The following is a 12659-nucleotide window of genomic DNA, read 5'->3' on the forward strand; positions in this document are numbered from 1 at the left end:
ACCTCCTTGTTTCTACACTCACTGTCCATTTTATCAGCTCCACTTACCATATAGAAGCACTTTGTAGTTCTACAATTACTGACTGTAGTCCATCTGTTTCTGTACATGCTTTGTTACCCCCTTTCACCCTGTTCTTCAATGGTCAGGACCCCCACAGGATCATTCTCAGCACTGCAGTGACACTGACATGGTGGTGGTTTGTTAGTGTGTGTTGTGTTGGTATGAGTGGAGTTTTTAAACACCTCACTGTCACTGCTGGACTGAGAATAGTCCACCAACCAAAAACAACCAGCCAACAGCGCCCCATGGGCAGTGTCCTGTGACCACTGATGAAGGTCTAGAAGACGACCGACTCAAACAGCAGCGATAGATGAGCGATCGTCTCTGACTTTACATCTACAAGGTGGACCAACTAGGTAGGAGTGTCTAATAGAGTGGACAGTGAGTGGACACGGTATTTAAAAACTCCAGCAGCGCCAGTGTCACTGCAGTGCTGAGAATCATCCACCACCTAAATAATACCTGCTCTGTGGTGGTCCTGGGAGTACTAACCATTGAAGAACAAGGGACTAACATAAAAGGTGGCTAACAAAGCATGTAGATAAACAGATGGACTACAGTCAGTAATTGAGTGCTTCTATATGGTAAGTGGAGCTAATAAAATGGACAGAGAGTGTAGAAACAAGGAGGTGGTTTTAATGTTATGGCTGATCGGTGTAGATTCATGTGTGTAATGTAATGTTGTAATGCAGCTGTTCTCCTTTTTTTTCTCTTAGACCCTCCTGTGTCTAAAAAAAGAATTCTGGGACCCCCTTGACACGGATTTTTCAAATAGTATTGTGTCCTTGCTTATGTGAAATTCGTTTTCTGATTATGGTGGATGTACTGGGTATACTTCTAGTTAACTGGTGGTAAGAGCTTCTTCACCTGAATCAACAACTGAATCTAAATCCTTTGTAGTCACCATCCACTGACCTTTGCACTTCACAGGTGGGCAAATCAAATTTGTGTCCATTCTCAAAGACCCAACGTAGACTATAAGTGGGTTAAAATAGATCTATATGACATCACAAGATCTCCCATACACCAATAGGATGGGACAGTGGTAACCTAGTGGGTAGAGCTTCAGGGTATCAGCTGAAAGGCTGAGAGTTTAAATCCAAGCTCTGCCATGCAGCCACTGTTGGGCCCTTGAGCAAGGCCCTTAACCCTGTCTGCTCCAGGGGTGCCGTACAATGGCTCACCCTGCACTCTGACCCCAGCTTCCAAACAAGTTGGTATATGCAGAATACAAAAAAATAATTTTGTTGTACTGTACGTCTGTATATGTATATATGACAAATAAAGGCGTTCTATTCTAGTCAAGCTGTTCAATAGACTATTGGCATATGGGAGATCTTGTGAGGTCTTGTTAAGTCATATAGATCCATTTTAAACTGCCTTTAGTCTACGTTTTTGTCCCATCAAGGGTGATTCTTTTTAACTCTTCTCAATTAAATGTAACACGACCCCCCTCTAGGCTCACTGAGGCCCCTGGTTGAGAACCACTGTTGTAATGTATTGTATGATACTATGAAAGACTGAAAGAGCTACAAGATGGGAGAAACTGTTGGATGCACAACAGTCTGCAGCATTACAAAAATCATGGCAGAAATGGGTAAGACGTAAGTTGTGTGAAAATAATAGTGTGGGAAAAAATAGGCACTAAACATCACCTGGCTAATACAGTCAATAATGTGAAGATAGTTGCAGCATGGCTTTGGCGTGTTTCTCTGCACAAGAGACATGGAGACTGGAAAGAACTGAGGAACAGATAAATGCAGCCAAATGCAGTTTATAGTGGGATAAACTGCCCACATCCAGGTGTGCAAAGCATATTAATATACAACTAGTGGTTAAGGCACAGGACTAGTAATCCAAAGGTTGCTGGTTCAAGGCCCACCACTGCTCAATTGCTGCTGTTGGGCCCTTGAGCAAGGCCCTTAACCCTCAGTTGCTCAGACTGTATACTGTAATGTAAGTCGCTTTGGATAAAGGCGTCTGCTAAATGCTGAAAATGTAAAATGTAAATCTAAGAAAACCAAACAGGGCTTTTACAAAGGACTGAATATTGAAGGGTCTGAATGCATTTGTAACATAAGGAATTTCTGTTTTTAAATTTAATAGTTTAACAGCATTATAGGTAAATATGTGTAGATTGATGGGTAACAATTGCAACTGTTTTCATTCAAAATCAAATCCACTAACCATTAAAGTGTACAAAGGTTCTAAATACTTTCTGAATCCATGTGATGCTCCTTATCCATTGCATTTGGTTTTTTTCAGTCGTTCTACTCACTCAAGAAGAGACTGTATGTACTGTACCTCTTGCTATCATGATTGAGGAGCAACCCTAAAGTAGATCCACCGCTTCTCTGGGCCAGAAGAAATAGGTAGGAAGAAATGAATACAAATCTATTTAGATGTCATCACAGATCATTATAATGAAACACTTCCATTGCAATGGGTGAGGAGCGGTCATAAAGTTAGGCACGTGGGTTGCAACTCTCTCTCTCTCAAAGGTTCTAGTGGTTACAAGGTGACATTCATCAGCAGATCATGTTTCCAGCAACCATATACAATGTTAGCTATTGAACAAAGGACAATGTCATGTTTTCATTTGTGAGCAGTAGTAGTGGCGGTTCTAGACGATTTAAAGTCAGGGCCAGGCTGAAACCAGTGGTCGTGTTAGATGGGCCAATTTTTTACCTAAATGTGAACTGTAGAAGAAACAAGTATCACAATTCAAGGCCTTTAGTTTTGCTTAACAATGTGTTTTATTCAGTTTCATATCTATGTTTTTTTTTTCAAGTTTTCTTGCAAACAAATCAACAAACTCATACAAGTTTAATACTTTTGACTCTTTGACTCAATATGTACAACCAAATTGTGCTTTCTCTCCAGCCATGGTGGACCCAAGGAACAACAATGAACATTAACAAAAAAAAAACACACTATACATTAATAAATAATTAATTTAAGTAAATAAATACACAATATGTATAATACACCAAGAAGGTTAAAAATAATGATTAAAAAAAAAATAATAATAAATAAATAAATAAAATGGGATATGCACTGGAACACCTCAACTGTTCTAATTGAGCAACCCTGGTCATCTCAGATAATCTCAGATAGTCAATTTCTGAAACATGGAGCCAGCGAAGATTTCCAGTTTAGAAGAATAATTTTCTTAGCTGCAACAATGCCGGTCATAAGAACCTGCTGTTGTGCTTGTGAAAGAGTGTTCACTGAGTGAAAGTATCCAAAGAGTCCTAGGGCAACATTGGGATCAATGTGAACATTAAATGCATCTGAACAATGAGAAAATATTGGTCCAAAAGCTGTAGAGTACAAGACAAAACCAAAAAAGGTGAGCTAGAGTACCCTCAGTACCCTGCAGTTTTACATTTATCACGCAAGCATATATTTTACTCCATCTGGTTATTGAAAAGTAGAATCTGTGAAGCACTTTGAATTGTATTAATCTATACTTACATTTAAATTTTCGGCATTTAGCAGACGCTTTTATCCAAAGCGACTTGCAGTCCAGTGACAGTATATTGTCTAAGCAATTGAGAATTAAGGGCCTTGCTCAAGGGCCCAACAGTGGCAACCTGGCAGAGATGGGGCTTGAACCAGCGACCTTTGGATTACTAGTCCAGTACCTTAACCACTAGGCTACAACTGCCCACTTCGAGTTAATAGAGCATCGTGGAACTCTAGACAAGCTTTCACTCCAGTCCTGCTCCGTTACTGAACTACCAATATCCCTGGCCCATTCCTCCCTGTACTTATTGGTATCTGGGGATGGAGATGAGTGACACAGTGACACAAACTGAGTAATTAAATGACGCCTAAGGGGACTTACGAGAAAAAAATCAGAAATTGGGTGAGCATCAGGTTTGGAAATGTAATTTGGGATATGATTTTGAACATAACATCTAACCTACAGGTAGTGGAAAAAGTGGACCCAAGCTTTAATGCAGAAAGGCTCACTACTCTGCACAGTTTCATATACAATTTGCATTACATCGGCTGAGTTCTATATTTTTATGTGCTCTTGCACAAATTCATCCTTGACTCGATACTACACTGCAACTGCTCATTCTCTCATCTGCCACAGTGGACCTAGGATAGGTTTTCACAGCTGACAGAAAAAATCTTTATAAGGCTCAATAAACGATGCCAGCTCAAGGGTCTTGGCACATCGTTCTGGACAGCTCATTTTAAATCGTATCCCAGTACTAAAGATATCTGTTCTTTTTCTTGAACATCTTGAACATCTTTGGTCTCATTGTGGTGCTAAAGACCTAATTGTCTTAACACTTCCACAATTTTTGTTCTAACCATGTCTGTCAAACATCTCAGAACTTTAATTACTTGTTTATTAATTGCTTGTTTTGCATTATGAATATTTATTTATTCATTAGGATTTTAACATCAAGTTTTACTCTTTGGTTACTATCATGACAGAAACGGTAGTTACTCATTACACAAGATTCATCAGTTCACAAGTTCAACGTCAAACACAGTGATGGACATCAGAGCTGTGTAAAACCTAATAAGCATAACATTATGACCACCCCCTTGTTTATTAGCTCCACTTACCATATAGAAGCACTTTGTAGTTTTACAATTACTGACTGTAGTCCATCTGTGTCTTTACACACTTTTTTGCCTGCTTTCACCCTGTTCAGCTCCTGTGGGGGCCCCTGACCATTGAGGAACAGGGTTAAAGCAGGCTAAAAAGGTATGTAGAGAAACAGATGGACTACAGTCAGTAATTGTAGAACTACAAAGTGCTTCTATATGGTAAGTGGAGCTGATAAAATGGACAGTGAGCGTAGAAACAAGGAGGTGGTTTTAATGTTATGGCTGATCGGTGTACATGTATTAGACTAGGCAATAGCGCCCTCATCTGTATACAGGTAACACAACAGCTCATTGCTGTACACGTGTGTGTCGGCTGTGCACTCGCTTAGTCTTAACAGATCACAGACCACAGATCTTTTCGAAACTATTAAACTATTAAAGTTTTTTTTAACCCTTTGATGCACAAGCTAAGCAAACCCCTTCTAATGCATAACATGGGTCAAAAATGACCCATATTCATCCATTCAAGAATATTTTCATATGCACATTTGTCAGTTATTCATGTATTTGCTGTCTTAGCTAATAACAGCTATCTATACTAGAATATGTAAACAGCTAGCAAGCAAATAGTATTTGACATATTCAAGATTCAAGAGCCTAATCTTTGGTTGTCTTGCAAAAGATCAGTAAATATGTTTTTGACTACAAACACTTACAAATGTCAGTAGTTTCTGTCAAATTCCATAGTAAATAAAAGAGCTGTTTAAAGAGCCACAGAACTCTTAGCACAACTTCCCCTTAGACCTTATATGACTGATGATGTGCAAGCGATGCGACCTCGGTTACCCCAAAACATAAACATCTGTCTCATAAAACCGAGTCATGATGCAAGCGTTACTGCAGCACACACACACACACACACACACACACACACACACACACATACACACACACACACATACACACACACACACACACACACGCTGATTCACAGTATGCATCCTGTATCATGTTTCGTCATGAAGGAATTACTCAAATTGAAACTATAATAAACGAGATACAGAATTCTAAAAGATGAACGTGTCTGAATGTCTAAAACATAATTATTAAGATAATAGTTCAAAAAATTTAACAACTACAATCATACCACCACTTACACCAATAAAAACGTCTGCACTGTTTATTTGCATGTAAAATGAGGAATTTGCGTATTTTGCAAATAAATCTATAAAATGCATAAGATAAAACATTCAACATTACTTCTTTGAACTGCTTTTTTGTTTTTATTGGAATTGTATCTACTCATAAAGATGATTATTTCGTGTTTGCAGATAAGATCAAACACCATCAAATGTGGAATAAGATTGATCAAGTCAAGTTTATTTACATTTACCTTTACATTTTCAGCATTTAGCAGACGCTCTTATCCAGAGCGACTTACAGAAGTGCTTCTATAGTGAACATTTCATTTCTCAATTTATCCAGCGCTTTTTACAATGGACATTGTTTCAAAGCAACTTAACAGAATCCAGGACCAACAGACCAAAAACCCCTGTTGAGCAAGCCGAGGGCGACAGTGGCAAGGAAAAACTCCCTTAAAAATACAGGAAGAAACCTTGAGAGGAACCAGACTCAGCAGGGACCCCCGTTAGTAAATAGGATTTACACAAATCATCATGCACAGAATTACATTTACATGTACATTTTCAGCATTTAGCAGACGCTTTTATCCAAAGCGACTTACACAATGAGCAACTGAGGGTTAAGGGCCTTGCTCAGGGACCCAACAGTGGCAACTTGGTGGTGGCGGGGCTTGAACCGGCAACCTTCTGTTTACTAGTCCAGTACCTTAACCACTGAGCTATCACTGGCCCACAATTTTAGAATTAAATTAAACTAAAAATTAAACTAGCAAAAATAATAATGTGAATAATTGCATAACTTCATTATTTAGTCCAGTCTGTGATAAAGTCTGTAGTGAGTTCTGGACAGGTTTCCGTCACATCTAGCAGGAGCAGCGTTGTTGGCACAGTAGTCTAGACTCGCAGGCTTCGAGCTAAGGTGGGTAAACAGGTTTCTGTCAGAACATTTAACTACAACAGAAAATGTAGTTAAAATGTAAAATAGTTCAGAGTAAAATATCAGTTCTGCAGAGAGAAGCTTTAGACTCCGGCACCCCGAATTATTGCAGCATAACTAAAAGGGAGAGAGAACAGGTAACAAGGTCATGAAGGTTTTCACAGGACATCACCCTTTTGGACCACAATTATTTGCACATCTTTATGTATTATGCTGCACTTTTGTGCACTTTTTTTACTTTACACCATAAGTTTTGAAGTTCCTATAAGATTTAGGGGGTTTAGAGTTATTTGCGGGGGTCTTGCGTCCGAACTCCCACGAATATCGAGGTATACCTATTATATGTATGCAATAGTAAAAAAAACTGTCAATTTTTGTAGCTTTAGTGTTTATAGGTTCATTTTTGGATTTGGATAATCCCACGCAAATGAAACCATTTAACCCGCACACACACACACACACACACACACACACACACACACACATTTTCACTCAAACACACGTGCTCTCACTGATTCATAATATGTCATCAGAACATCGGTTAAGTCATCAAGGAATTTCTCAAATCAACTTTCTGCAGAATTATGAAAATTAGAGGAAAGGAAAACATCAGTAATGTTAAGATAATATTAACAATAATTATTATTATTACTGTTTATGTAAATATAATGTAAATACATTGGTTGGTGTCATGTGATGTGTTATGTGATGAGATGATGTGCATAAAATACATTTCACTGCATTTAATAGATTCTGATCAGATAATAATAATTAAAAAACCCAGCCCATTATGGTTTTTATACGCGTCAGGAGTAAAAATGATATATAGTACTGTGTTCCACGTCGCGTTACAGCTATAATCACAAAACGACTAAACAAAACATCTCATTTTAACATCTTAAATACCTTTAAACTGCACAAATTAGGGTTCACTTGAGTTTAGTGTGTGCAAGAATTACTGGGTGATGCTACAGATTTTGTGGAAACCGACCTGGGAATCATAACGGGACTGAACACTTTGTCTGTCAGACACTTGACGTTTATAAGTTTAATTTCAGTAGCAAATAAAATGAGCTTAAACGTTTTAAGGACATGGTGATTATATTACAGTACCAGTTAAAAGTTTGGACACACTTTCTCATTCCTGTGTTTTTTCTTGATTTTCTACATTGTAGATTAATACTGAAGACATTCAAACTATGAACACATGGAATTATGTAGTAAACAAAAAGTGTTAAACAAACCAGAATAGGTTTTATATTTTAGATTCTTTAAAGTAGCCATCTTTTGCTCTGATTACAGCTTTGCACACTCTTGGCATTTACTCAATCAGCTTCATGAGGTAGCTACCTGGAATGGTTTTCAATTAACGTGTGTGCCTTGTCAAAAGTTAATTTCTGGAATTTCTTGCTTTTTTATTGTGTTTGAGACGATCAGTAGTGTTGTGCAGAGGTAGGGTTGGTAAAATATTAAACATATTCTGGTTTGTTTATCACTTTTTTGTTCACTACATAATTCCATATGTGTTCCTTCATAGTTTGAATGTCTTCAGTATTAATCTACAATGTAAAAAAAAAAATAATCAAGAAAAACCATTGAAGAGGTGTGTCCAAACTTTTGACTGGTACTGTACATGTTTATAAAGCTAATACAACAACCTTTTATTGTTATCAAAACCAACAAAAAGGGAATCATAACAGGACTGAACACTTTGTTAGACACTTGATGTTAAAATAGGGGATTCTTTTTTCCAGTTTGGGACTTTAAGTTTAATTTCAGTAGCAAATTAAATGGCTTAAACATTTTAAGGACATGGTGCTTATATATACACAATATACAGTGGGGTCAAAAAGTATTTAGTCAGCCACTGATTGTGCAGGTTCTCCTACTTAGAAAGATGAGAGAGGTCTGTAATTTTCATCATAGCTACACTTCAACTATGAGAGACAAAATGAGAAAAAAAAAAATCCAGGAAATCACATTGTAGGATTTTTAAAGAATTTATTTGTAAATTATGGTGGAAAATAAGTATTTGGTCAATAACAAACAAGCAAGATTTCTGGCTCTCACAGAACTGTAACTTCTTCTTTAAGAAGCTCTTCTGTCCTCCACTCGTTACCTGTATTATAGGCACCTGTTTGACCTCGTTATCTGTATAAAAGACACCTGTCCACAGCCTCCAACAGTCAGACTCCAAACTCAACCATGGCCAAGACCAAAGAGCTGTCGAAGGACACCAGGAAGAAAACTGTAGACCTGCACCAGGCTGGGAAGAGTAAATCTACAATAGGCAAGCAGGTTGGTGTGAATAAATCAACTGTGGGAACAATTGTAAGAAAATGGAAGACATACAAGACCATTGATAATCTCCCTTGGGGTCAAGATCTCATCCCGTGGGGTCAAAATTATCATGAGAACGGTGAGCAAAAATCCCAGAACTACACGGAGGGACCTGATGAATGACCTGCAGAGAGCTGGGACCAAAGTAACAAAGGCTACCATCAGTAACACACTACGCCGAGAGGGACTCAAATCCTGCAGTGCCAGGCGTGTCCCCCTGCTTAAGCCAGTACATGTCCAGGCCCGTCTGATATTTGCCAGAGAGCATATGGATGATACAGAAGAGGATTGGGAGAATATCATGTGGTCAGATGAAACCAAAATGGAACTTTTTGGTAAAAACTCAACTCGTCGTGTTTGGAGGAAGAAGAAAAACCCAAGAACACCATACCTACTGTGAAGCATGGGGGTGGAAACATCATGCTTTGGGGCTGTTTTTCTGCAAAGGGGACAGGACGACTGATCCGTGTTAAGGGAAGAATGAACGGGGCCATGTATCGTGAGATTTTAAGCCAAAACCTCCTTCCATCAGTGAGAGCATTGAAGATGGAACGTGGCTGGGTCTTCCAGCATGACAATGATCCCAAACACACCGCTCGGGCAATGAAGGAGTGGCTCCGTAAAAAGCATTTCAAGGTCCTGGAGTGGCCTAGCCAGACCTCAACCCCATAGAAAATTTGTGGAGTCCGTGTTGCCCAGCGACAGCCCCAAAACATCACTGCTCTAGAGGAGATCTGCATGGAGGAATGGGCCAAAATACCAGCTACAGTGTGTGCAAACCTGGTGAAGACTTACAGGAAACGTATGACCTCTGTCATTGCCAACAAAGGTTATGTTACAAAGTATTGAGTTGAACTTTTGTTATTGACCAAATACTTATTTTCCACCATAATTTACAAATAAATTCTTTAAAAATCCTACAATGTGATTTCCTGCATTTTTCTCTCTCATTTTGTCTCTCATAGTTGAAGTGTACCTATGATGAAAATTACAGACCTCTCTCATCTTTCTAAGTAGGAGAACCTGCACAATCAGTGGCTGACTAAATACTTTTTGGCCCCACTGTATACGTTTATAAAGCTAATACAACAACCCTGTTTTATTTTATTTTAACATCTTACATACCTTTAAACTGGACAAATTAGGGTTGACTTGAGACTGTACATACAATAATTAAGAAGTCATGCCACAGGTTTCGTGGAAACCGACCCTGACTTGTTATCAAAACCAACAAAAAGGGAACCATAACAGGACTGAACACTTTGTCAGACACTTGATGTTAAAATCAGGGGAGTTTTTCAAGCTTGGGACTTTAAGTTAAATTTCAGTAACAAATAAAATAAGCTTAAACATTTTAAGGACATGCTGCTTACATATATAATATATGATAATGAAGCTCCTGCAACAATCCTGTCTTATCGTATTTTAACATCTTGAATACCTTTAACCTGCACAAATTAGGGTTGACTTGAGATTTGTGTATGCAAGAATTAATGGGTGATGCTACAGATTTTGAAACCGACCTTTACTTGTTATCAAAACCAACAAAAAAGGATTTTTTGATTGGGAATCATAACGAGACTGAACACTTTGTCAGACACTTGGTGTTAAAATTAGGGGAGTTTTTTTTCCTCTAGTTTGGGACCCTTTAAGTGTAATTTCAGTAGCAAATAAAATAAGGTTAAACATTTTAAGGACAGGGTTTTTACATATACAGTATACTGTATATGATAATGAAGCTCCTGCAACAACAAGCTCCTGTCTTCTCAAGTACAGCATGCAGAAGTTATAACATCTGAATTTTGAAGGATACCACCCATCAAGTGAGTGAGTGGTTAAATTAACTAATTAATTAATAACCATGTGATGTGAGTTCCTAGCTTAATATTTTTATTGATGCTGGTCGATCAAAATTAGGATGTATCTGAAATAACTGTTTGGACATAGCCCGTACCCATGGATGGATGAATATGATTCATATACACTCACTTGTGCGCTCACTATAGTTTAGTATTTCATAATAAGAGCCAACCAACTTGGGCAACTTGGGCAAGAATTATTTGGCAAGAATGACATCATTTAGTTGAAGGTGGTTCACCTGTATATATATAAGCACACACATCAAGGATCAGGAATCAAGGATAAGGACAGAATCAGCAAGTCTCACTGTCTCAACCAGCACTGAGAAAAAAAGTAAGTTTCTGTTTAATTGTCCTTTATCTGTTTAATGTTGAAATTTTGTGATTTTGAAATGTATAAATAATTATTATATATTTTTCCAGTGAATTTTGCAGTGTCTAGCTTTCTTCTGCTGCTCTTCATGTGGCCAGTCTTGTCCCTGCCAGTCATGTTTTGTCAAAACATGGGAAGGCAGATTGAAAACATTCTAAACTTGCTGCAGGATATAAGAAGCTCAGCTAAAGAAACAGTAAGTCAGCAAGATATATTTTAATCATATTATATTATATTATAAGCTATTATATTTGTATTCATTGTGCATTTATTTACAGCCATTGGGGATGAGAAAAACAGCAGAGAGGAACCATTTAACAATTGATGAAGTGGTAGGCACCCATACACACAATACACACATCAATTGTTGTTTAAATGTGATGCATATAAATAAAAATATAGTTTATTGGTGTTAAATCATGTATTACATTATTTTACAATAAATACTTTTCTTCATATTTACTTAGTTATAGTATCCAACATATTTTAATTAGATTGGTGCAATAACCTATGGACAGTGTTTGCATTCAGGTATATTTGGTAAATAAACACTTCACTTGTGTTGAATGTCTATCTGGAGCTTCATCAACCAATAACACAAGTTTATCTTTATCTTTTTTTTATCCGAGGTAGCTGAAACCTATAATTCTTTGCCTTGTAATAAATATTTAATTTATACTCTCTTTCTGTTATGTATTTTTAAAGTGTGGACTTGCACAGTGGCTGATGAACCACCAGGCATGTGATCTGAACCTGTCTCCAGAAATCAGTAAGAAGATGAACCAAGCGAAATCGGAAACAAGAGGCCTGGTGGATAACATACAGGTAAAGCTATATACATATATATTAAACATGCTTAATGTGAGTTAAAGGAGAATTTTGTAGGACCTACTACAAACTAATGAAAATGATTTTTCGTTTTTTTCTTGCAGATGAGCTCCAACACCATCCGATGTGACCTTTCATCTCCCAAGTGTTCCACTCCAGACCTCTTTCTGTGGAATAAGATTGATGTTCTGTTAGAATCTTGGTACCAGGATGTTGTAGCGTGTTCAGATACTATTAGGAATGTGTGTCCTAACATGTCATTTACATCAGTGTAAAATATTACATGTAAAATATTCAATTCACCAATCACAACAATCATGTCTGTTTTAATAATGATTGTCTATATTTGTTTTATTTTAATTTTTACGTTTGTACATCTAATTATGTGTTGTAATGTATTTATCTTCACAACAATGTAAGGATGAATAAATGCTGGTAGTTCAACTCTTGAAACGAGTGATCTGTTCTCATTAATATAGCATATTTCATTAATTAATTAATATAATGAAGAAAAGTCTTACAACACGTTTTAAAGATTACAGAAG

Source organism: Trichomycterus rosablanca, chromosome 5 (genome assembly GCF_030014385.1).
Source record: "Trichomycterus rosablanca isolate fTriRos1 chromosome 5, fTriRos1.hap1, whole genome shotgun sequence".
NCBI lineage: Eukaryota > Metazoa > Chordata > Actinopteri > Siluriformes > Trichomycteridae > Trichomycterus > Trichomycterus rosablanca.